Consider the following 23,454-nt stretch of genomic DNA (forward strand, 5'->3'; position numbering starts at 1 on the left):
CAGTATTATAAAAATTCTAAACAATATTAGTGTTGGTTCAGTTCAGTTCAGTTGCTCAGTCATGTCTGACATTTTGTGACCCCATGAACTGCAGCACACCAGGCCTCCCTGTCCATCACCAACTCCTGGAGTCCACCCAAACCCATGTCCATTGAGTTGGTGATACCATCCAACCATCTCATCCCCTTTCATCCCCTTCTTCTCCTGCCCCCAATCCCTCCCAGCATCAGGGTCTTTTCCAATGAGCCAGCTCTTCACATGAGGTGGCCAAAATATTGGAGTTTCAGCTTCAACATCAGTCCTTCCAATGAACACCCAGGACTGATCTCCTGTGGGATGGACTGGTTGGATCTCCTTGCAGTCCAAGGGACTTGCAAGAGTCTTCTCCAACACCACAGTTCAAAAGCATCAATTCTTCTGCACTCAGCTTTCTTCACAGTCCAACTCTCACATCCATACATGACCACTGGAAAAACCATAGCCTTGACTAGACGGACCTTTGTTGGCAAAGTAATTTCTCTGCTTTTTAATATGCTGTCTAGGTTGATCATAACTTTCTGAGGTCATAATATATGTTAAAATATTTAATTCTCACATCCTGTCATCAATGTATGAAAGTGACATGATTAGTGTACTTTTTAAAAGAGCACAATTAAGATGTCAAATAATTTATTAAAAGCTGAACAATTTTAGTTTATAGAGCAAAACTTGAATCCTGCTCTCACTGACTACACAATAATATTACAGGTAATGTATTTAAATGACACTGAAAATATGCAAAAAACATTAAAGTAGATTTATAAGAAAAGAGAATGTATTTCAGAATAACTGTATTTAAACAATAAAAGAAGACTAATCAGTAGGATTATTTAACTTATTTAACTTATATATATTTATATTTATACATATTTAACTTATATGCAGAGTACATCATGAGAAACGCTGGACTGGAAGAAACATAAGCTGGAATCAAGATTGCCGGGAGAAATATCAATAACCTCAGGTATACAGATGACACCACCCTCATGGCAGAAAGTGAAGAGGAGCTAAAAAGCCTCTTGATGAAAGTGAAAGAGGAGAGTGAAAAAGTTGACTTAAAGCTCAACATTCAGAAAACGAAGATCATGGCATCTGGTCCCATTACTTCATGGGAAATAGATGGGGAAACAGTAGAAACTGTGTCAGACTTTATTTTTTGGGGCTCTAAAATCACTGCAGGTGCTGACTGCAGCCATGAAATTAAAAGACGCTTACTCCTTGGAAGAAAAGTTATGACCAACCTAGATAGTATATTCAAAAGCAGAGACATTACTTTGCCGACTAAGGCCCGTCTAGTCAAGGCCATGATTTTTCCTGTGGTCATGTACGCATGTGAGAGTTGGACTGTGGAGAAGGCTGAGCACCGAAGAATTGATGCATTTGAACCGTGGTGTTGGAGAAGACTCTTGAGAGTCCCCTGGACTGCAAGGAGATCCAACCAGTCCATTCTGAAGGAGATCAGCCCTGGGATTTCTTTGGAAGGAATGATGCTAAAGCTGAAGCTCCAGTACTTTGGCCACCTCATGCGAAGAGTTGACTCATTGGAAAAGACTCTGATGCTGGGAGGGATTGGGGGCAGGAGGAGAAGCAGACGACCGAGGATGAGATGGCTGGATGGCATCACGGACTCGATGGATGTGAGTCTGAGTGAACTCCAGGAGATAGTGATGGACTGGAGGCCTGGCGTGCTGCGATTCATGGGGTCGCAAAGAGTCGGACACGACTGAGCAACGGAACTGAACTGAACCGAACCAGTAGGAGAGAGATCAGGTAAAGGAGAAAAACAATAAGAAACACTTTTATTCCTGGAACTACTGGATCTGAAGAAGGAAAAAAAGTAGAAAATCATCCGGAAGCTGTTTCTGTTCTGAAATTTGGAAGAAGAAAGTGGCAGTAAAGAGAAGGAATACAGCAATAGTGAGACATCAAGGTGGAAGTATTTGAAATGAGAACTGAAAATACATCAGACAGGAACGAAAGAGAGAGGAACCAGAACGCATTATTCAAGTCATAAAATTGCAGAGAACAATAAAAATATCTGAGTCACAAGCAAAAATCAGAATTGAGTGAGCCATGTAACAAATATGTCAAAGTGAATTATTGCCTGAATATCATACAAATTCAAAAAGGAAGGTGATAATTAACATACAATATAAAAGTAACGGCTAACCCCTAGGTATAAAATACAACAATCTGAACACAGGAGTCAGTAATTAAAAAAAGAAAGAAAGAAAGAACAATTCCATTGTAGAATGTGTGTGTGTGTGTGTAACAATTGACATTTAGTACATAATGTAAAATTTCTATTAAGGCATGAAGGTAAATAACAGAAACTTCAAGAATCAAAAGTCAGTGACAAGTAAACCAAAAAGCAATATACACATTAATAAACCTATAGAAAAGAACCTTAAAAAGCTAGCATTATATAGTTCACAGTAAGAAAATTTAATATATTTTTTTAAATTCAGGAGAAAGAAAGTGATTACCAGGCAATTCATAAGTTCTAGGAACTCAAGATGGAATATTGGGGTATTTCTTTGAAGTTATGTGAAAATGACAATATTATCAGTATAGCTTGCTGCTTGTATGTGTGTTTGTGTGACAAGAGAATTTCATAGATAATTGGAAGTTCTAGGAAAAAAGCTTCCTTTCTATGTAGCAGTCCTTAACAAGCATAAGGAAATTAAAATTGTTAGAAGTAAATTATGCATAATGGAAGATTAATGAGGAGATAAATTAGGACTCAATAAAGGGAAAATGAATTTTGAGAATGACAAAGGAGGATAAGAGAAGTAGAGGAATTAAATTGGTTGTGTTAATGTATGTATTAAACTATGAATAGTGATTTAGGAAGATATAGAATCTGTATATGAAAGAGAAACATAATAGTACAGCAGTTTCAAAGAAAGATAATCCTGAAGGAGGAGAAGGTGGAAAGCAGAGAGAGAAATGCATTTGAGACTGAGAAAATTATATGCATAGGGAAAAGAAAAAACACAAATGTATGAAATATGCATGAGTTTTTAAAAAGAAGCATAAAGAGGAGATGGAAAACATCAAAGATCTAAAACTTAAATGATCCTTTCTTTGTGAATAATCAGCCTATCTCATCTTCTAATAACTCTTCATTTAAATGATATCCAGTCCTATTTCCACAAAGAAAGGAAGCTCCCAACTATCAAACATCTGTGTATTTTTCTGAGTTTCAAACCTTTTATGTGTTGAGGAAAACAAGGTTGTATGAGGCACAGACATGGAGCCACGGAGGTGTGCCTAGCAGAGCCTGGTATGACTGGGAAACAGTTACACTATAGGTGTCCGTAAAGAACAGGTTTTTAAATACATACTGTTTTTTCTTTTTTAAAACAGATATTTATACTAGTGTAGGCCAAAAATAAAGAAAGGTTTACAGATTTTAAGTGGATGTAGCAATAGATTATGACAGTTAACCCATTTTTAAAAAATACTACCAATGTCACAAATAAAATATCATTCATAGCAAAAACATCCATGTTGCTTCAAGATTACTTGCCCTTGACTCTCCCAACAGGTAACAGTATTTTGTCTTTAAAAACCAAAGATCATTTTTTTGTGTGCTTATTTTTGAATGTAACAATATGTAACTGTGTAAATATATATACCTTTATAATTGACATTTTTCACTCAATAGGGTATTTAAGCAATTCATCTATGCTCTTGGATAGAACAGTAGTTTCTTTTTATAGTTGTGTAATACTCTAAGAATATATCACATTAAACATACATTTTATATTAATATAAATTAAGTTATTTACCTCTGAGGTATTATGGCTGTGACAAAATTTTCTAGGATGTAACTTTGGGAGAAAAAAAAAAATGACCAAGTTGATTTAGGTAAATCAACTAGCTTGTAAGATATGTATATATGTACGTATGTGTATATATATATATATATATATATGTATGTATAACTTAATGGATGCCATTGATTGTTTTTCCCTATAGTGACTTTAACAATTTCCTGATCCACTGATTGTGTAAGAGAGGACAGAAATATATAAAGCTTGTTCATTCACATAGTAGAAAACTCAGTATTGCTAAGATGCCAATCCTCCTTAAATTGATCTATAGATTTGATGCAACCCTAACTTAAATGTCTAACATGCTTTTGTCTTGGTAGAATTTTACAAGCTGAATCTAAAATTTTAGGACTATAAAATACTTTAAGAAAATAACCTTGAAATAGTAAAATAATGTTAAGATATCCATTACTATATTTTAAGAATCACTAAAAAGTTACAGTAATCAAGATAGAATTCCATTGGCCTAGAGTTAATGCTGGTGCACTAGTAAAAACCTTGCCTGACAATACAGGAGACTTAAGAGATGTGGGTTCGATCCTTGGGTTGGGACAATTTCCTGGAGGAGGTCATGGCAACCCACTCCAATATTCTTGCCTGAATAATCCCATGGACAGAGGAGCCTGGTTGGCTACAGTCTGTAGGGGTCACACAAAGTCATACAAGACTGAAGCGACTTAGCACACATGATTAAAAAATATTTCATCAGAACAAAATAGAGTATCCAGAAATAGACTCATACATATATACCTTGAAAATAAAGGAAACATCATGTCAAATGGGGTAAGAAAGCCCAGAAGGTAGAGCTCTCAGCCACCATCATAACCTGAAGATAAGAATTATTTGAACAAGGTCTCTTTGTGTAGAATTCTTTGTATAAAATTCTGTCACAACTTCTTATCTTTGATGATAAGAATGTTACTTTTCTCCTGGTGCAGGGGAAGACGTTTCTTCTCTTGATTTTAAGAAAAGGAAGGAAGATTTCTTCCTGCCTCAACAGCAAAACACTAAGCATAGCTTGTAGCCAAAAAGAGTTTTTCCTCAATAAAAATTTATTCCAAACAACCCTCCCTAATTTCCTCTTAAAATCTAATAAAAGCTGACCTCCCCTTTGTGTCTTCAGATTTGCCTGTGATTCATCCGGTTTGCTTGTCCTCAACTACAGTTCTGCTATTCCTGAATAAACTGATTTTGCTTGAAAAATAACTGGCTATTTATTTTTGAGGTTGATTTACTGTTCTCTTTGTGTACGCAAGCTCCACTGTCTTTGTGTTTCAATCTGCTTTTATGAAGCTTCCTGGTAAGTCACCCATTTTTTTCAAAAGAGAGAATAAAATAATTCCTGGTGTTTTAGAACAGGTTTTGGAAAACAGAGCTCCTCATAATTAACATGCTTTAGAGAATCCAAAGGCAAGATAGAGTCCACCTAGTTTTTGGAAAATGGAGTTGTGTCTTCTGGGAAAAATGAGTGTACTTTTAGATAATTTAGAATTATAATGGCCTTTCTAGAGAATCTTTGTTTAGATATATCCACATTAAGGGGCAACCTTAAAAGCGAGGATCTCAAAATTCTCAGCGGATGGAAAGTATTCTTGATTGATAAGCATAATCTTCTAAAAATTGAAATGACTTACAGTGCAAATAAAACATCTTTGGTCAAAAAGGTTTGTCCATCTGAGTGTTGGGGGAGTTTGTATTTTCCTTGGTCTTGTATCACTGCAGCAAAAATTTGAAGTGATGGATGGACCAGTGTTACAGCTAAGTGTAACAGCTAAGTTTTATTTGGCAAGTAAAGGAGAATACATCCTCAAGGCAGGAGGGCAAGCTGACCCAAAAAATGCTAAGAGAAGAGAAGTCTCCAGCTCAATTTTGGCTCCTCTTTTTAATGTTTTTTCCTCCTCCTGGAGCCTTCCCTATGTAAATTTTGGGCTAGCCAGGAGGGCTGTTTGTTTTACCTGAGGTCCCACTCTGATCCTCGGACTTTCCTTTGTTCTATTTTCGCATGTTTTCCCTTCTTTGTCTTTTAGCCACCACTCTGGACTCCTTTTTCCTATTCTAATTACCTAACATTTCCCCCTTAAGAGATGTGAGGGCCAATTTTTTGGGAATAAGGGCATTGAGGTCTCTCTGGCTAATTCCACCTAAACTGGGATGGCGAGGGTCATTGGCCCTCCCCCTCTTGCTAGTCTGAAGCCTCAGAGTCCTTATAGCGATGTCCATCTAAGGGTGAGTGATGTTTTATGTAGTCGGCTGTTTTATATATCCTTGTTGAACTGGCACTGCATGTTGTAGCTTGTTGAGACAAGCTGGGCAGAGACAAAATGGACAATCAACAATACATGGAGCAATCATAAGCAGCATCAGTATGGTGATAACAGGGATTGGTAGGGACATTAACCAACTCCAAATTCCCCATTGCCAGGAGAAGGATCCCCCAAAGAGAGATCATAGCCACCCGAATAACTCTTTAGCTCATTTGTTGAGATCTTATAGGATCTGAATGTTTTTCTTGAGTACTGTGAGACTTTCTTTAAAAGTTGAGGTATTAGTTGGAGGTATTTACCCAGAAACAACATGTCTCATTCAAGATGGCTCAAGTCCCTCCTTGTTCAGGGATCAGGAGATCTATCTTCTGTCTTATTTTGGAGTACAACCCCTGCCAAGCTGTGTTGGCTCTTTAGAAAGAGAAATCTTATCCTCAGAAACTTAATTTGGAGGGCGTTCACAAGAATGACACTCATTTGTAGTTCTGAATAGGTATCTGAGATTTCCCAGGGGCTTCAGGGGCTCACAGGTGTATTGAGTGCCCTCTTCTGTTTTCTTGACTCATGAGTAGTGAATCCAGAAGTCATGTCCTAGAACCTTGACTACTATGGGGGTATAAAGTACTAAAGAGTAACCCCCTTCCATGTGGGCTGGAGTTGAGCCTTTGGGGACCCATGTTTCCAGGCTTTAATCAGGACTTGAGTCCCTGGAGCACATAGTGGTGGCTCTTTAGAATCTTTTGGGTCTTGGATGACAGTCCACAAGTGTATGTCTTGTTGGAATTGCCCAACGGCCATGGTATAAGACTGGAGGGTCTAAGCCTCCAGATCTAGAAAGAGGTCATTGACATAAACAAATGGTCTCCCACATGGCATCTTTTAAGGACTAAGATCAACATGTTCCTTAGGGGCAATGCAGGTGCAGAGGAGAGCTATTGGTAAAGTCTCCTTCCATCCCAGGGAGGTCTCCTGGGTTATCTTTTTCATCATTGATTTTAAGAACTGGTTGGCTCTTTCTACTTTTCCTGAGGCCTCAAGGCATAATAAAGATTATAAGTAATGCCCAATGCTTTCGAGACCCCTTGGGTGACCTTAGAAGTAAAGGATGTCTCATTGTCACTTTGTAATGACCTGGGCAGACCAAATCTCAGAATGACTTCATGGAGCAGTTTTTTTTTTTTTTTTTTTAACCACCTCCTTAGCCTTCTCAGACTGGGTGGGAAAGCCTTCAATCCATCCTGCAAACGTATCTATCATGACTAATAGGTATTTATACCCCTGAGAAACTGGCATATTGGTGAAGTCCATCTTCCAGTCCTCTCCTGGGTATGTCCCACATCATTAGACAGGCTGGGCCAGCTGGGGTCTTCGAGCTTCCTGGGGGTTGCTTAATTGGCAAGTGGGACAAGAGGAGACCACTTGTCTTATAGTCGTTCGGAGGCCGGTTCCTCTGAAGGACCTTTCTAGTAATCTTTGGAGTGGTGGCACATAAAGAGTTAACCACCTTCCATTTGAGGTGCCCAGACAGAAAAAGGAGTCCTTCCTTTCAGAACCACCCCATATGATCTTGAAAGCCCTCACTCTTAGCTTTAGGAATCTAATCTTCAGTATTTGAAGGAGTTTCTGGCAAATTAGTCTGTGGAATTAAGGTGGCAACCTCTATTAGGTCATTGTTTTGTAATGTTGCTCTCTTAGCTGCCTGTTTGGCTGCTTGGTTCCCTCGTGCCACTTCTGTGCTCCCTTTCTGGTGTCCTTTACAATGGGAGACTGAAACCTCGGTGGGCAGATGGACTGCCTCCAAGAGCCAAAGGACTTGATCACCATATTTGATTGGGGACACTTGGGTGGACAAGTGGCCTCTTTCTTTCCAAATAGCAGCATGTGCTTGTATCACCAGAAAGGTATACTTGGAGTCAGTGTAAATGGCTACTCTTTTCCCTTTTCCCAGCTCTAAAGATTGAGTCAAGGCTATGAACTCAGCTAATTGGACTGAAGTACCTGGTGGCAAAGTTTAGCCTCTGTGGTCTCAAAATTGGAGACTACTGCTTATCTGGCTCTTCTTTTCCCATCCAAGACAAAGCTGCTTCCATCAGTGTACCAGATTTCCTTAGGATTGGCCAGAGGATCTTCTGACAATCCCTCTCAGGGTTTTATCCAGTGGTCCAAAGTTTCTAGGCAAGAGTGAAAGGGGAGAGAGCCCTCGGGGGTAGGCAGGAGGGTAGCTGGGTTAAGAACCTCACAAGGGGATATAGTCAGGCCTGGTTTTTCTATCAGCACTACTTGATACTGAGGATCCTTTGATCAGGTTTCCATAAGTGGCTTTTTCCCATTCATGAGTTGTTTCATTTGGTGGCTGGTAAAAATAGTTAATTTGCCCCCAAAAGAGAGTTTTAAAGCATCTTCTATCAGGACTGCAATAGCTGCAAGATTTCGAAGGCAGGGAAAGATCTCTTCCCAATAAGGGAGTAGGACACTCAGTAACCATCAGAAACCATCAGTATTTGTCCCTTCCAGCTACAAAGAAGTGCTCAGGTGAATCTTTTTGTAATTGTTTTTCTTGTAGCACCCAAAATGGTACAGGTTTGGGAAGAGATGGCTCCAGATCAGGAGGTCAGGACAGAGTATGTAGCCTCTGTGTCAACCAAGAAATTCTCGGGCCTCCCTGCCACATCCAGTTGCACCCTTGGCCCTAGTCCTGTGATGGTTATCTGTGACAGGCAGGCTGGCTGGAGCGGGCTGCTTCAGTCCTGTTGAACCATCATAAGGGAAGGTTTGGCGCTTGATCCTGAGGCTCTTGGGTCTCAAGCTCAGAGTGCCGCTTAATGTCCCAATTGATGGCACTTGTAGCAAATCATTTTAGGAGACTTGTCATGGTTTGGACACTCTTTGGCCCAATGTCCTGCCTGTCTACAGATTAAGCATTTGCCTCATGCCTTGTCCTTTAAGGACACGGGTTTGCCATAGGGCTTCCCTGGAAGGCGGCCAGCATCTGGGCATGACTTGTCTCTTTTCTTTTCTTCCTCTCCTGGGCCTTGGCCTCCCTCTCCTGTTCTGTTATAAAAGATATTGGTGGCTGTCTGGACCATCTCATCTAAAGAGGCAGCAGGGTCCTGCTGCTGTAGCTGTTGTAATTTTATTGTGATGTCTGATGCACATTGAGACAGGAATTTGTCCTTTAAAATCACCTGTCACTTGTAAGAGTCTAAGTCCAGACTGTTAAACTTTTGGAGGGCCTCTTTCAACCTTTCCAGAAAGACAATGGATTTCTCATTGGGCTCCTGAGTTATTGCTAAGACCCAGTTATAGCTGATTACTTTTTGCTGGGCTTCTTTAGGTCCTACCTTTACACAGATCAAGAAATGATCCTTTTCCCAGATGTGCTCAGGGTCATTATAATTCCAATTAAGATCTGAGGAGGGGACTGCAGTTTCTCTTGCTGCTGCTGCTGCTAAGCTGCTTCAGTCATGTCCAACTCTGTGCGACCCCATAGACAGCAGCCCACCAGGCTCCCCTGTCCCTGGGATTCTCCAGGCAAGAATACTGGAGTGGGATGCCATTTCCTTCTCCAGCAGTTTCCCCTACTGGGTATTTATTGCTTGACATGTGAAGTCCAATAGCATACTTTTGGGCTTCCTTCAAGACCCTAGCATGATCAGGGTCAGATAAAGTTGGACTAAATAGGACCATTATGTCCTTCCATGTCAAGTCAAAAGCCAAGGTAATGTGTTGGAATGTATATATATATGTATTTGCCTGTTTCACCTGTATAGCTTCTCAGATCTTGTTTGTTCTGTCTTAATTCCTAAGAGGGAAAAGGGCTTATGGACCTGGGTTGGACCAAATTCTCCTCCAGTTTCAACTAAGGGACATGCTTGAGTTGGATTTTGTGGAGGGGGTGAGCCCAGATATGGGGGCACATTTGGATACAAGGAAGGAGCACCAGGCAACTTGGGAGATGTGGGAGGTGAGCCTTCACCGAGGGCTTCCTTGTCTTGGTTATTTGTGCTTAACACCATTTGCCTAGTAGGCATAAAACAATCCCACACTTAAGACAGAGTTCCTTCATATCTCTTAGTTGGAAGAAAATTTGGACATAGGGGAACTCTGTCCATTTCCATTTCTGTATTTTGCAGAATAAGTCTAGCTGCTGGATGGTATTATAATTTAAACTCATCCATAGGTCAGTGTTCCTTGTCCCCCAGAGGATACTGTGGCCATGCAGTGGCACAAAAGAATTTTAAGCGACTTCTCCTTAGGATTAGAGGATCGAACAGCTTCCAGTTATCAAGGGCATCTGTCGGGAAGTGGATTGGTTATTTCCTATCTGAAAGACAGTGATGAGAGGGAGGAAAGAAAAAAAGGAAACAAATTCTAACAGGCATCCTTCTACTTCCATGGGTGGACTTCTTTAGGGGTGAGTCTTTTTTAAGCTTATCCTACCCAGTACTGTTGCAACCTGAGAGCCAGGCGTCCCCGGGTCAGGGTGAAGATCCCCAGGCAGGCTGAGGCATGGCAGTCTCCTAGAGATTGAATCCCCAGGCAGGTCGAGGCATATCGACCTCCTGGGACCCCTAGACTGGAAGATCCCTGAGCAGGTTGAGGCGTGACAATATTTCGAGGACCAGACCCTAAGCAGGTCAAGGCAGATCTACCTCCTGGGGCCCCTGAACTGGGAGTCAGGCATCCCCAATGTCTCCAATGTGACTGGTGCTGGGAAGGATTAAGGGGTTGTAATCATAAGTCATTGCTGGTTTGTCCACTGTGGATGGGAATAAATATCATGATGTAAAGCAATCCAAGCTTGTGTCCTGAGACTGGCAACCTGGTGAAACAGCCATAAGCCTTATCCTCTTATTGCTCTGAGGGAATGAAAGTCACTGATTTCCTCCCCTAGTCCTCCATATGAACAGTTTAGGGTGTCTCCAGTGGTAAACATTTCATTGTCATAGATCCACTTTAGGTAAAAACAGAAGTAATGACAAACGAGTGGGTTATCTGGCCCTGTTAGGGACATTAAGAGTATCTTAATAATAAGTGGGGTGGAGCAATGTTGTCTACAAGGGGGCAGGATCCTGGTTGTAGGAGTAAGTAACTAGCTTAAGGACAAATTGATAAAAGGCAACAGACCAGATGTTCCATAAAAGTGGAGTAGAGATTTGATCCAGGAATATGTCTGTAACTTTAGGAGAAGGGTGATAACAGTTTGGGCCCAAAGTGCCTGCAGGGCTAACTCCCATAGTGGCAAACATTATCCCTGGAAGCCCAATTGCCCTTTAAGGGATGCCAACAGATGGACTTCTAGCAGGCATTGTGTGCCTGTTACATTGTGTGCCCACCTTAGCAGGTTCACTGAGAGATGCTATTGTTGCACATGTTGTAGGAAACATGGAAGTTCAAGGCCTGAATATCTAGAGGGATTGGAGATTATACAGTATTTCTCTTCCAAACCCCAGTTATTTTCTGGTTTTCCCTCCAGAATATTTTGGAGGCCACATTGTGGGCGCTGACAGAGCTCAGGAAAAGAGTGTGAAACAGGAGGGAAGGGGGCAGGGCACAACTTTTGAAAGAATGAGATAGCCCAAGGGCATAACAAACTGATTAAAATCAGATGGGACCAAGGTGACAACTCAAATTCAACTAAATCTTGATCCTCAATCTGCAAGCTAAATGACACACCCAGAGGTGCCAGGACAGTTCCAAGGCATTGTCAAAAGACGGAGCGGGTGGTTCCCCAGTTGTTGGAATGATTCTCCCACTCATTATCATATGAAATCACCAAACATGCAAAAACTAACCACATCACATTCCATGCCCTCTACACTCACCCTCTGCAATGGCCCATACCCTTTTCTCTATGCTTTTCTCTGAATCCGAGCAAATCTACCTCTTACCTATGCTGTGTCTCACTGAATTTTTTGCAATGAGATATCAAGAGCCTGAGCTGCATCAGGTCCTAAAACCAGGCACTGTAGGTTTTGGCTGGGCTCAAGTCCAAGGAAAGAAGAGCTGAAGGATGGGAGGAAAAAACAGTGGGAAAAATGTGCCAAGGAATCCCATTCATAACCTGCCAGAAAATCTGCTAAATACCTAACCTGTGCTCAGTTTTCATTGGCTTGATCCTTGGCACAAAGAAGATTAAGGACAGAAGAACTTCCACTCGCTTGGGCAACAGCTACTAAGTAGCCCCTGCCAGAGTCCCTCAGTTGCACCCACTGCTGCTCACCTGATCATGGCAGGGAGGGGGGGTGGTGTTCAAGGAAACAAGAAATGAGAGATTGTAAAGGAATTAAGATTTTGTTAGCCATATGTCCTTACAGCCATAGGAGTGAGGACCTTTTACCTTAAGCCGAGTTCTCCTATAATTTGAGACTGAGCCACATTTGCTTTCTGCTGAGTTTGCTTTTGCTGTCCTGGTTTCTAGAGCACTGGGCTTCTTGTCACTTCCACTGTGCTGAGTTTTCTTCATGTCCAGTTTCTACCTTGGAAGCTTTTGCTGAGTTGGGCTTCTGCTGTGCTTGGCTTCCCCCTTGCAGGGGCTGAGCCGTGTTTGTTTTAGCCAGGTTAAATCCGAGTCATGGCACCATACATATCAGGGGAGTTTGTAATTACTTTGGTTCTGTCTTGCCGCAGCAAAAAATTGAAGCCATGGATGGAACAGTGTTGCAGCTCAGTTTTATTTGGTAAGCAAAGGACTGAACTGAACTGACAAGGCTCATTTATTTCAACCAAATTATCTATTTAATAAAATGCGAGAAATGAAAATCTTTCAATATTTAGTTTACAACAATTAGTATTTTAAATGGGAGGGAAAAAAAGCCTCAATTCTTACCTCAAAGATGTAACAAACAAAAAGATTAATATGAAATATAGACCTAAAAATAAAAGTTAAAAGTAAAATTTCTTGAAGAAATCAGTATATCATCTATGCAAACTTGTGTTACTCTCTCAGTCGTGTCTGACACTTTGTGACTCCATGGACTGTAGCCCTTCAGGCTTCTCTGTCTGTGAAATTCTCCAGGCAAGAATAATGGAGTGTGTTGCCATTTCCTCCTCCAGGGAAACATTTCCTCTTCCATGCAAACTTAGATTAGGCAAAATATCTTAAAACAGAGTGGTCATCATAAAAATAAACTTTAAAACAACAACAACAAAAAGTCTGAAATTTTGAATGACATTTAAAGAAAAATAAACTATGATTTGAGAAAAGATATTTGCAATGTTCTTCTTGGATATAAATATTTCTAAAATGCATAGGGAGACGTGCATGCTCAGTTGCTCTGTTGTGACCCCCTGGGCTGTAGACCACCAGACTCCTCTGTCCATAGAATTCTCCAGGCAAGAATACTTGAGTGGGTTGTTATTTCCTCCTCCAGGATTATCTTTCTGACCCAGGGATTGAACCTGCATCTCCTGCATTGGCAGGTGGATTCTTTACCACTGAGCCACTGAAGAAGCCCATCAAATGTATAAATTACACCTTATAAAAGACTTTCAACTCAAATTTTAAAATATCAAAAATAAATCAGGAAACATATTACCAAAGAAGATATGTATTGTGACTGCATACACATAGCAGTGACTAAAATTTACAAGGAAAAAAATAGCAACAATTGCCAAGAATGTGGAGTAATTGGAACTCTCATGTAATGTCCTTGAGCAAATGGAATGGTAAAACTAATTTGGAAAACACTTTAGCACTTTTTTTAAGTTAAAAATAACATAGCCTCTCATCCAGGGATGAAATAAGAGATGAAATTATATGCTTTTAAGGAGATTTTTATAAGACTGAATATAGAAGCCTTATTCATAATAGCCAAAATATCTGAAGCAAAAGAGGTGTCTTTCCTCAGATGAATAAATAACCATAATGTACTACATTTATACATATATATGTATACTACTGTACCATATAGGTATTATGTTCAGCAAAGAAGTCAAATACAAAATAGAACATATTGTATGATTACATTTATATAAATTCTAGAAGAGGTAAAATTATTTAACTGTACATATGAAGATGATTTATTTTGAAGTGTGTAAATTATATGTCAGTTTACATAAAAGGAAAAGAGATATAGAATAGAAATACATTGAAAATATTAACTTGATTTTTGTCCTTTGACAAGTAAGCTATATTTTACATTATTTTCCAGTTTTATTGAGAAATAATTGATATATATCAGTGTGTAAGTTTAAGGCATGCAAGACAATGATTTGACTTACATATATTGTCAAATGATCACCATAATAGGCTCAGCTAATAAATCACTGCAAATGGTGATTGTAGCCATGAAATTAAAAGATGCTTACTCCTTGGAAGGAAAGTTATAACCAACATAGATAGTATATTAAAAAGCAGAGACATTACTTTGCCAACAAATGTCCCTTTAGTCAAGGCTATGGTTTTTCCAGTGGTCATGTATGGTTGTGAGAGTTGGACTGTGAAGAAAGCTGAGCGCTGAAGAATTGATGCTTTTGAACTGGTGTTGGAGAAGACTCTTGAGAATCCCCTGGATTGCAAGGAGATCCAACCAGTCCATTCTAGAGGAGATCAGCCCTGGGTGTTCTTTGGAAGGAATGATGCTAAAGCTGAAATTCCAGTACTTTGGCCACCTCATGCAAAGAGTTGACTCATTAGAAAAGACTCTGATGCTGGGAGGGATTGGGGGCAGGAGGAGAAGGGGACGACCGAGGATGAGATGGCTGGATGGCATCACTGACTCGATGGACGTGAGTTTGAGTGAACTCTGGGAGTTGGTGATGGACAGGGAGGCCTGGCGTGCTGCAGTTCATGGGGTCGCAAAGAGTCGGACATGACTGAGACTAAACTGAACTGACTGAACATCTATCTTCTAATATAAAAATCGTTTAAAAAGAAAATACTGTTTTCCTTTTGATGGTAACTCTTCAGATTTAGTCTCGTTATAATTTCCTCAATATTATATAGCAGTGTTAACTATGACTGTTTTATTGTACATTATATCCTAGTAATTATTTACTTTATAACTAGAAGTTTGTAACTTCTGACCAACTTCTTTCAATTTCCCCTACCCAAAATTTGCCTCTAATAACCAAAAGTCTGATTTCTTTTTCTATTAGTTTATTTTGTGTTTTCTGTCCACTCAGTCGTGTCCAACACTTTGCGACCCCATGAACTACACAGCACGTGAAACTTCCCTATCCTTCACCATCTCCTAGGGTTTGCTCAAACTCATGTCCATTGAATTGATGATGCTGTCCAACCATCTCATCCTCTGTCATCCCCTTCTCCTGCCTTCAATCTTTCCCAGCATCAGGGTCTTTTCTCTTGATTCAGCTCTTTGCATCAGGTGGCCAAAGGATTTTGTGTTTAGATTTCACATATAAATGGATAGTGTTTGCCTTTCTCTGTCTGACTTGTTTCAGGTAACATAATGCTTTCCAAGTTAATTCATGTTGTTGCAAATAGTGGGAATTTTTCTTTTTTTATGATGCAATAATATTCCCTTTGTGTGTGCTAAGACTCTTCAGTCATGTGTGACTCTTTGTGACCCTATGGACTGGAGCCCAGGCTCCTCTGTCCATGGGATTCTCCAGGGAAGAATACTGAAGTGGGTTGCTATGCCCTTCCCTGGCTTCCCTGGTGGCTCAGATGGTTAAGCGTCTGCCTGCAATGTGGGAGACCTGGGTTTGATCCCTGGGTCACGAAGATCACCTGGAGAAGGAAATGGCAATCCACTTTAGTACTCTTGCCTGTAAAATTCCAAGGACAGAGGAGCCTGGTGTTTTATAGTCCATGGGGTTGCAAAGAGTCAGACATGACTGAACAACTTCATTTTCTTTTCTTTCTTTCTATACCCTTCTCCAGGGTATCTTTTCCAACCAAGGAGCAAACTGGTTTCTCTTATGTCTCCTGCATTGGCAGGTGGGTTCTTTACCACTAGTGCCACCTGTGAAGGCCAAAATTTTAAAAGGAGCACAAAAAACATCCTGTCTTTGGTTTTCATCATTAAGGAATGAAAAAGCAGCCCTCCATTTTTTCTTTTTTATGGTGGAATAATATTCCCTTAGGGCTTCCCTGAGGCTTCCCTGGTGGCTCAGCAGTAAAGAATCAACATGGGTTTGATCTCTGTTTTGGGAAGATCCCCTGGAGAAGGAAATGGTAACCCACTCCAGTATTCTTGCCTGGGAAATCTCATGAACAGAGGAGCCTGGAAAGCTACAGTGCATGGGAACACAAAGACTTAACTTAGCAACTAAAATAACAATATTCCCTTAAGTATATAACCCACAACTTCTTTATTCATTCAACAATGAACACATAAGTTATTTTCATGCCTTAGATATTCAAAAGAATCCTGCTATAAACATGGGAGTACAAATATGTTTTTATTTCCTTTGGATGATTCTCAGAAGTGGAATTGCTGTATCATATAGTAGTTTAATCTTTATTTATTATTTTTTAGTATCCTTCATATTGTTTTTCATAATAACTGCATAAATTTACATTCCCACAACATTGTGTAATATTCCCCCCCCACCCCCCCCCCCAATTTTCTTTTTTAACCATATCCATGTCAGAATTTGTTAGCACTTATCATTTTTTCTGATGGCCATTCTAACAGGTATGAGGTGATATCTCATTGTGATCTTAATTTTTATTTCCCTAATGACTAGTGATGTGCAAATTTTATGTACCTGTTGACCTTTCATATATCTTCTTTGGAGAAATGTCTATTTAGAGCCTATGCCCAACTTGAAATAGGTTATTTGGTTTCTTGTCATTAAGTTGTATGAGTTCTTCCAGATATTGTGAATATTAATTTATCAAATATATAGTTTGCATTTTTTTATTCCATGGCTTTTAAGCTGATTTTTAAAAAGCAGTCTCAATTGTTTATATTTTATTTTCTTGTCTGGGTTCAGGATTCTAATCCAAAAAAAATGAGCTTTTAAGATTTATTTCTATGTTTTCATCTAGGAATTTCATTGTTTTAGGTCTTACATTTAAGTCTTTAATATATTTGGAAGTAATTTTTGTGAGTGATTTAAGATATTGGTCTACTTTCATTCTTTTATCTGTGATTATCCAATTAACCCAGTGCCATTTATTGAGGGACATTTTTTTCCACTGAGAAGTCTTGGCTCCCTTGGAAAATACTAATTGACCATAATGTATTTGGGTTTATTTCTGGTCTTTCAATTCTCTTCTATTGGCTGGCCTATTTGTCTGTTTTGAGTCAATAATATGTTGTTTTGATAAGTACAACTTTATAGTAAAACTTGAAATTAGGAAGTATGATAGTGAATTCTGCTCTGTTCTTTCTCAAGTTTTGTTTGGCAAATCAAGGTCTTTTGTGTTTTATGTAAATTTTAGAAATATTTTATTTTTACTTTATAAAAAATGACATTGGGACTTTGATTGGGATTTCATTGAATCTATAAATGACTTTTGAAAATATTGATTTGACATTTTAACAACATTGATTCTTCTAATCCATAATCATGGTTTATTTTTTATATTTTGCATCTTCTTTGATTTCTTTTTACAGTGTCTTATAGTTTTCAGAGTAGAGATCTTTCACTGTCTAGTTAAATTTATTCATAAGTATTTTATTTTTTCAATGTTACTGTAAATGGGATTGATTTCCTTCATTTCAAAAATTCATTGTTACAGTATACCTTGATTTACTGTACTTTATTTTATTGTTCATCACAGACATTGCATTTTTTCCTTAACAAATAGGTTTGTGACAATCCTGCATGAAGCACCAACAGCATTTGCCAACAGAATTTGCTCCTTTAGTTTCTATGTCATAATTCAGTATTTTTCACAATATTTTGTATGCTTTCATTATTATTATGCTTTTGAAAAGTGAAAATGCAAGTGTTAGTCTCTCAGTCGTGTCTGACTCTTTGTGACTGCATGGACTGTAGCCTGCCAGGCTCCTCCATCCATAGTATTCTCCAGGCAAGATATTGGAAGGGTTTGCCATTCTGTTCTCCAGGGATCTTCCCCACTCAGGAATAGAATCCAGGTCTTTTGAACTGCAGGCAGATTCTTTAGCATCTGAGCCATAGGGAATCTGTAATCAGCAATCATGATGTTACTGTTGTGATTATTTAGGGACACAATAAACTGTGCCCATATACATATTATGTATGCTCTGACTGTTCCACTCACTGGCCATTTCCCATTTTCCTTCCTCTCCTCAAGCCTCCCTATTCCTTGAGATAAAACAATGTTCAGACTAGGTTAATAGAAACTTTGAAATGGCCTCTGAGTATTCAAGTGAAAGGAAGAGTTAAGCTTAGTGAGGAAGGCATTTTGAAAGTCATTGGATAAAGAGGTCTTAAGATGGCGGAGGAATAAGATGGGGAGACCACTTTCTCCCCCACAAATTCATCGAAAGAACATTTGAGCGCTGAGCAAATTCCACAGAACAACTTCTGAATGCTGGCAGAGGACATCAGGCACCCCAGAAAAGCAGCCCATTGTCTTCGAAAGGAAGTAGGACAAAATAGAAAAGATAAAAAGAGAGACAAAGAGGTAGGGACTGAGATCCGTCCTGGGAAGGGAGTCTTAAAAAAGAGAGAAGTTTCCAAAAACCCAGGAAACACTCTCTCTGGTGGGTCTGTGGTGAGCCTTGGAATCTCAGAGGGCAAAATAACTGGGAGGCAAAATAAATAAATAATTAAAACCCACAGATTACATGTCTAGCAGAAACTCCCAGAGGTGCAACAGCCCAGAGGCTCGCATCCCCCACTAGCAAGTGGGGGAGGGACAGGGAGGCACAGGCTGCATTGCTTAGGGTAAGGACTGGGCCTGAATGCCCTGAGGGCAATCTGAGGGAACTAGCTTGAGAAAGCAACCCAGACTGTGAGATAGTTGTTCCAATTCAAAGAAAGGCAATGCAAGAGAATGCTCAAACTACCGCACAATTGCACTCATCTCACATGCTAGTAAAGTAATGCTCAAAATTCTCCAAGCCAGACTTCAGCAATACATGAACCGTGAACTCCCTAATGTTCAAGCTGGTTTTAGAAAAGGCAGAGGAACCAGAGATCAAATTGCCAACATGGAAAGAGCAAGAGAGTTCCAGAAAAACATCTATTTCTGCTTTCTTGACTATGCCAAAGCCTTTGACTGTGTGGATCACAAGAAACTGTGGAAAATTCTGAAAGAGATGGGAATACCAGACCACCTGACCTGCCTCTTGAGAAATCTGTATGCAGGTCAGGAAGCAACAGTTAGAACTGGACATGGAACAACAGACTGGTTCCAAATAGGAAAAGGAGTATATCAAGGCTGTATATTGTCACCCTGCTTATTTAACTTCTATGCAGAGTACATCATGAGAAACTCTGGACTGGAAGAAGCACAAGCTGGAATCAAGATTGCTGGGTGAAATATCAGTAACCTCAGATATGCAGATGACACCACCCTTATGGCAGAAAGTGAAGAGGAGCTAAAAAACCTCTTGATGAAAGTGAAAGAGGAGACTGAAAAAGTTGGCTTAAAGCTCAACATTCAGAAAACGAAGATCATGGCCTCTGGTCCCATCATTTCATGGGAAATAGATGGGGAAACAGTGGAAACAGTGTCAGACTTTATTTTTGGGGGCTCCAAAACCACTGCAGATGGTGACTGCAGCCATGAAATTAAAAGACGCTTACTCCTTGGAAGAAAAGTTATGACCAACCTAGACAGCATATTCAAAAGCAGAGACATTACTTTGCCGACTAAGGTCCACCTAGTCAAGGCTATGATTTTTCCTGTGGTCATGTATGGCTGTAAGAGTTGGACTGTGAAGAAAGCTGAGAGCCGAAGAATTGATGCTTTTGAACTGTGGTGTTGGAGAAGACTCTTGAGAGTCCCTTGGACTGCAAGGAGATCCAACCAGTCCATTCTGAAGGAGATCAACCCTGGGATTTCTTTGGAAGGAATGATGCTAAAGCTGAAACTCCAGTACTTTGGCCACCTCATGCGAAGAGTTGACTCATTGGAAAAGACTCTGATGCTCGGAGGGATTGGGGGCAGGAGGAGAAGGGGACGACAGAGGATGAGATGGCTGGATGGCATCACGGACTCGATGGACATGAGTCTGAGTGAACTCCGGGAGTTGGTGATGGACAGGGAGGCCTGGCGTGCTGCGATTCATGGGGTCTCAAAGAGTCAGACACGACTGAGCGATTGAACTGAACTGAACTGAACTGATTCCTATCCCTAGAAAAGCCCTAACCACCACCAGGCATGCTCACAGAACAAAGGACTGAGCAGAGCTAGCTGGCTGAAGACCAGCCCATCCTCCACTGGAGACAGGCAGGCAAGGGCAGCCACAGCCACAAGGGTGCTATTGCGGTCCCAAGAGGCATCCTATACCAAACTGCAAGTAGACTTCATTGTTAACCAAGACTTCTTGGAATTCTGGATGGTAGACATCTGCTGGGAGAGTTGCAACCAGAGATCAGCTTCCCAGAAGTGACACACAGCACACCCGAGAAGGCCCTCCCATTGTACACCCAGAAAACTAAGCGGCTCGGATGGGGGAGGGGAAGTTGCCCCGCAGCCTTCAACTGGGGGCAACTTCACGCACCAAGGATCTGTTCACCTGAGCTGTCAGACCTGGGACGGCACAAAACGCAGGCCCAACCAAGTCTGCACCTTTGTGGAGTACCCAAGAACCTGAACCTGAGTGGCTTAGAACTGAGAAGCGCATGCAAACCAGGGCCTGCATCAGACAGTTCCCGGCAGAGCAGCCTAGAGTCTGAGCAGTGTAGACTAGGAAAGCACACACATTGTGAGTGGGGGTAAACCCAGTGTGGCTGAATCACTGTGAACACATGCCAGTGATATTTGTAGTGTTCCTCCGTCCCTAGAGCATGACTGAACAAGTGAGCCTAAAATTAAAAAAAAAAAAAGTGACCACCACCGCCCTGTGTCAGGGTGGAAATTAGACACTGAAGAGACTAGCAAACAGAAGAAGCTAAAATAGAGGGAACTGCTTTGAAAGTGATACGTGCAATAGATTAAAACCCTGTAGTTAGCACCAACTACATAGGAAGGGGCCTATAGACCATGAGAAGTACAAGCTGGACCAAGCAACCATATGAAAATGAACTGACCCCACACTGTCCACAACAGCTCCAGAGAAAATCTTAGATATATTTTTACTATTAACATTTTTTAAATTAAAAAAATTATGTTATTTTATTTATTTTTTTGTTGTTATTTTTAAGTCCCCATTACTCCTTTTGAAGGAGGAAACAGACAGAGCTGGACTCCATCTTAGGCCAGGCTGCGAACACTAGGCTACACGCATGGTCACCCTCCCAGTGGACTCTGAAATTTGCGCCCGGTGTCTATAGAAATGGCATAGCAATGGAAATCCAGACCCCACGATGAAAGAGCCTCAGGACTTATACTTGGACTCTCCGACGCCTAAAAGAATATACTAATTATCTCTGTAACAGAATTAAAGTGGTAAATTCCATTATGTTTATCGAGATATGACCACAGGCCTATTGATAAATATGCAATGTTTATCTAGTCTTGTGACACATGAATCATGGGTTAACTTTGATTGTATCTCTCTTTTACCTTGTCCAGACTACTTTCAAGGAATTTGGGGAGGTGGGTTTGAGCAAGTACACTTAGGGTATATAAGGTTTTCACAAAAACTGGTCGGGGTCCTTGGCTAAGAGAAGACTCCACCTTGGGCCTGCTGGTGTAATAAACTGTACTCCACTATCTGCATTGTCCTTCTGAGTGAGTTTATGTCTCAAGATTTTTTAAATCTGTGCTTTTTTGGTATTTGTTATCAACTTTGTACCTTTAAGAATCCAATCTTCAATACCCATTTTTACTTGGGAGTGAAATCACTGGCCTGATTGCTCTCCCCCCCACCTTTTGACTCTCCTTTTTCTCCACCAGGTGGCCTTTATCTCCTCCCTCCCCCTTTTCTTCTCTACCGAGCAGAGCTCTGTGAGTCTCTTTGTTTGTTCTGGGTTGTGGAGAACACTTAGGGAACAGATTACTGGCTGGATCTGTCTCATTCCTTTTGATTCCCCCTTTTATCCTCCTGACCACCTCTGTCTCCTTCCTCCCTCTTCTCTTTTCTGTGTAACTCCGTGAACATCTCAGAGGGATCCAGACTGTGGAGAGCACATAGGGAAGTGATTACTGGCTAGCTTGCTCTCTCCCCTTTTGATTTCCCTCCACCTTCTCCTCCTGGTCACCTCTATCTCCCTCCTCCCTCCTCTCTTCTCCATGTAACTGTATACCTCTCTGGGTGGCCCTCACTGTGGAGAAACTTTTCATCATTAACCTAGATGTTTTATCATTGGTGCTGTGTAGATGGAGAAATCTTGAGGCTACTGTAAGAATAAGACTGAAAACCAGAGGCAGGAGGCTTAAGTCCAAATCCTGAGAATCCCAGAGAACTCCTGAATCCAGGGAACATTAATTGATAGGAGCTCAGGAAATGGCAACCCACTCCCGTGTTCTTGCCTGGAGAATCCTAGGGATGGGGGAGCCTGGTGGGCTGCCATCTCTGGGGTCACACAGAGTCAGACACGACTGAAGTGACTTAGAAGCAGCAGCATCAAACACCTCCATACCTAAACTGAAACCCAGCACCACCTAAGGGCCAACAAGCTCCAGAGCAAGACATACCATGCAAATTCTCCAGCAACACAGGAACATAACACTGAGCCTCAATATTCAAGCTGACCAAAGTTACACCAAATCCACTGACATCTCAAAATGTATTACTGGACACTTCATTGCACTTCAGAAAGAAGAAATCCAGCTCTACCCAACAGAACACTGACACAAGCTTCCCTAACCAGGAGACCTTGACAAGCCACCTGTCCAACCCCACCCACAGCAAGGAACCTCCACAATAAAGAGGAACCACCAACTGCCAGAATACAGAAAGACCACCCCAAACACAGCAATATAAACAAGATGAAAAGGAAGAGAAATACCCAGCAGGTAAAGGAACAGAATAAATGACCACCAAACCACACAAAAGAGGAAGAGATGGGGAATATACCTGATAAAGAATTTCAAATAATGATAGTGAAAATGATCCAAAATCTTGAAATAAATTGGAGTTACAGATAAATAGCCTGGAGACAAGGATCAAGAAGATGCAAGAAAGGTTTAACAAGGACTTGAAGAAATAAAAAAGAGTCAATATATAATGAATAATGCAATAAATGAGATAAAAAACTCTCTGGAGGGAACCAACAGTAGAATAATGGAGGCAGAAGATAGGATAAGTGAGGTAGAAGATAGAATGGTAGAAATAAATGAAACAGGAAAAAAA

Source organism: Capricornis sumatraensis, chromosome 17, assembly GCF_032405125.1.
Source record: "Capricornis sumatraensis isolate serow.1 chromosome 17, serow.2, whole genome shotgun sequence".
NCBI lineage: Eukaryota > Metazoa > Chordata > Mammalia > Artiodactyla > Bovidae > Capricornis > Capricornis sumatraensis.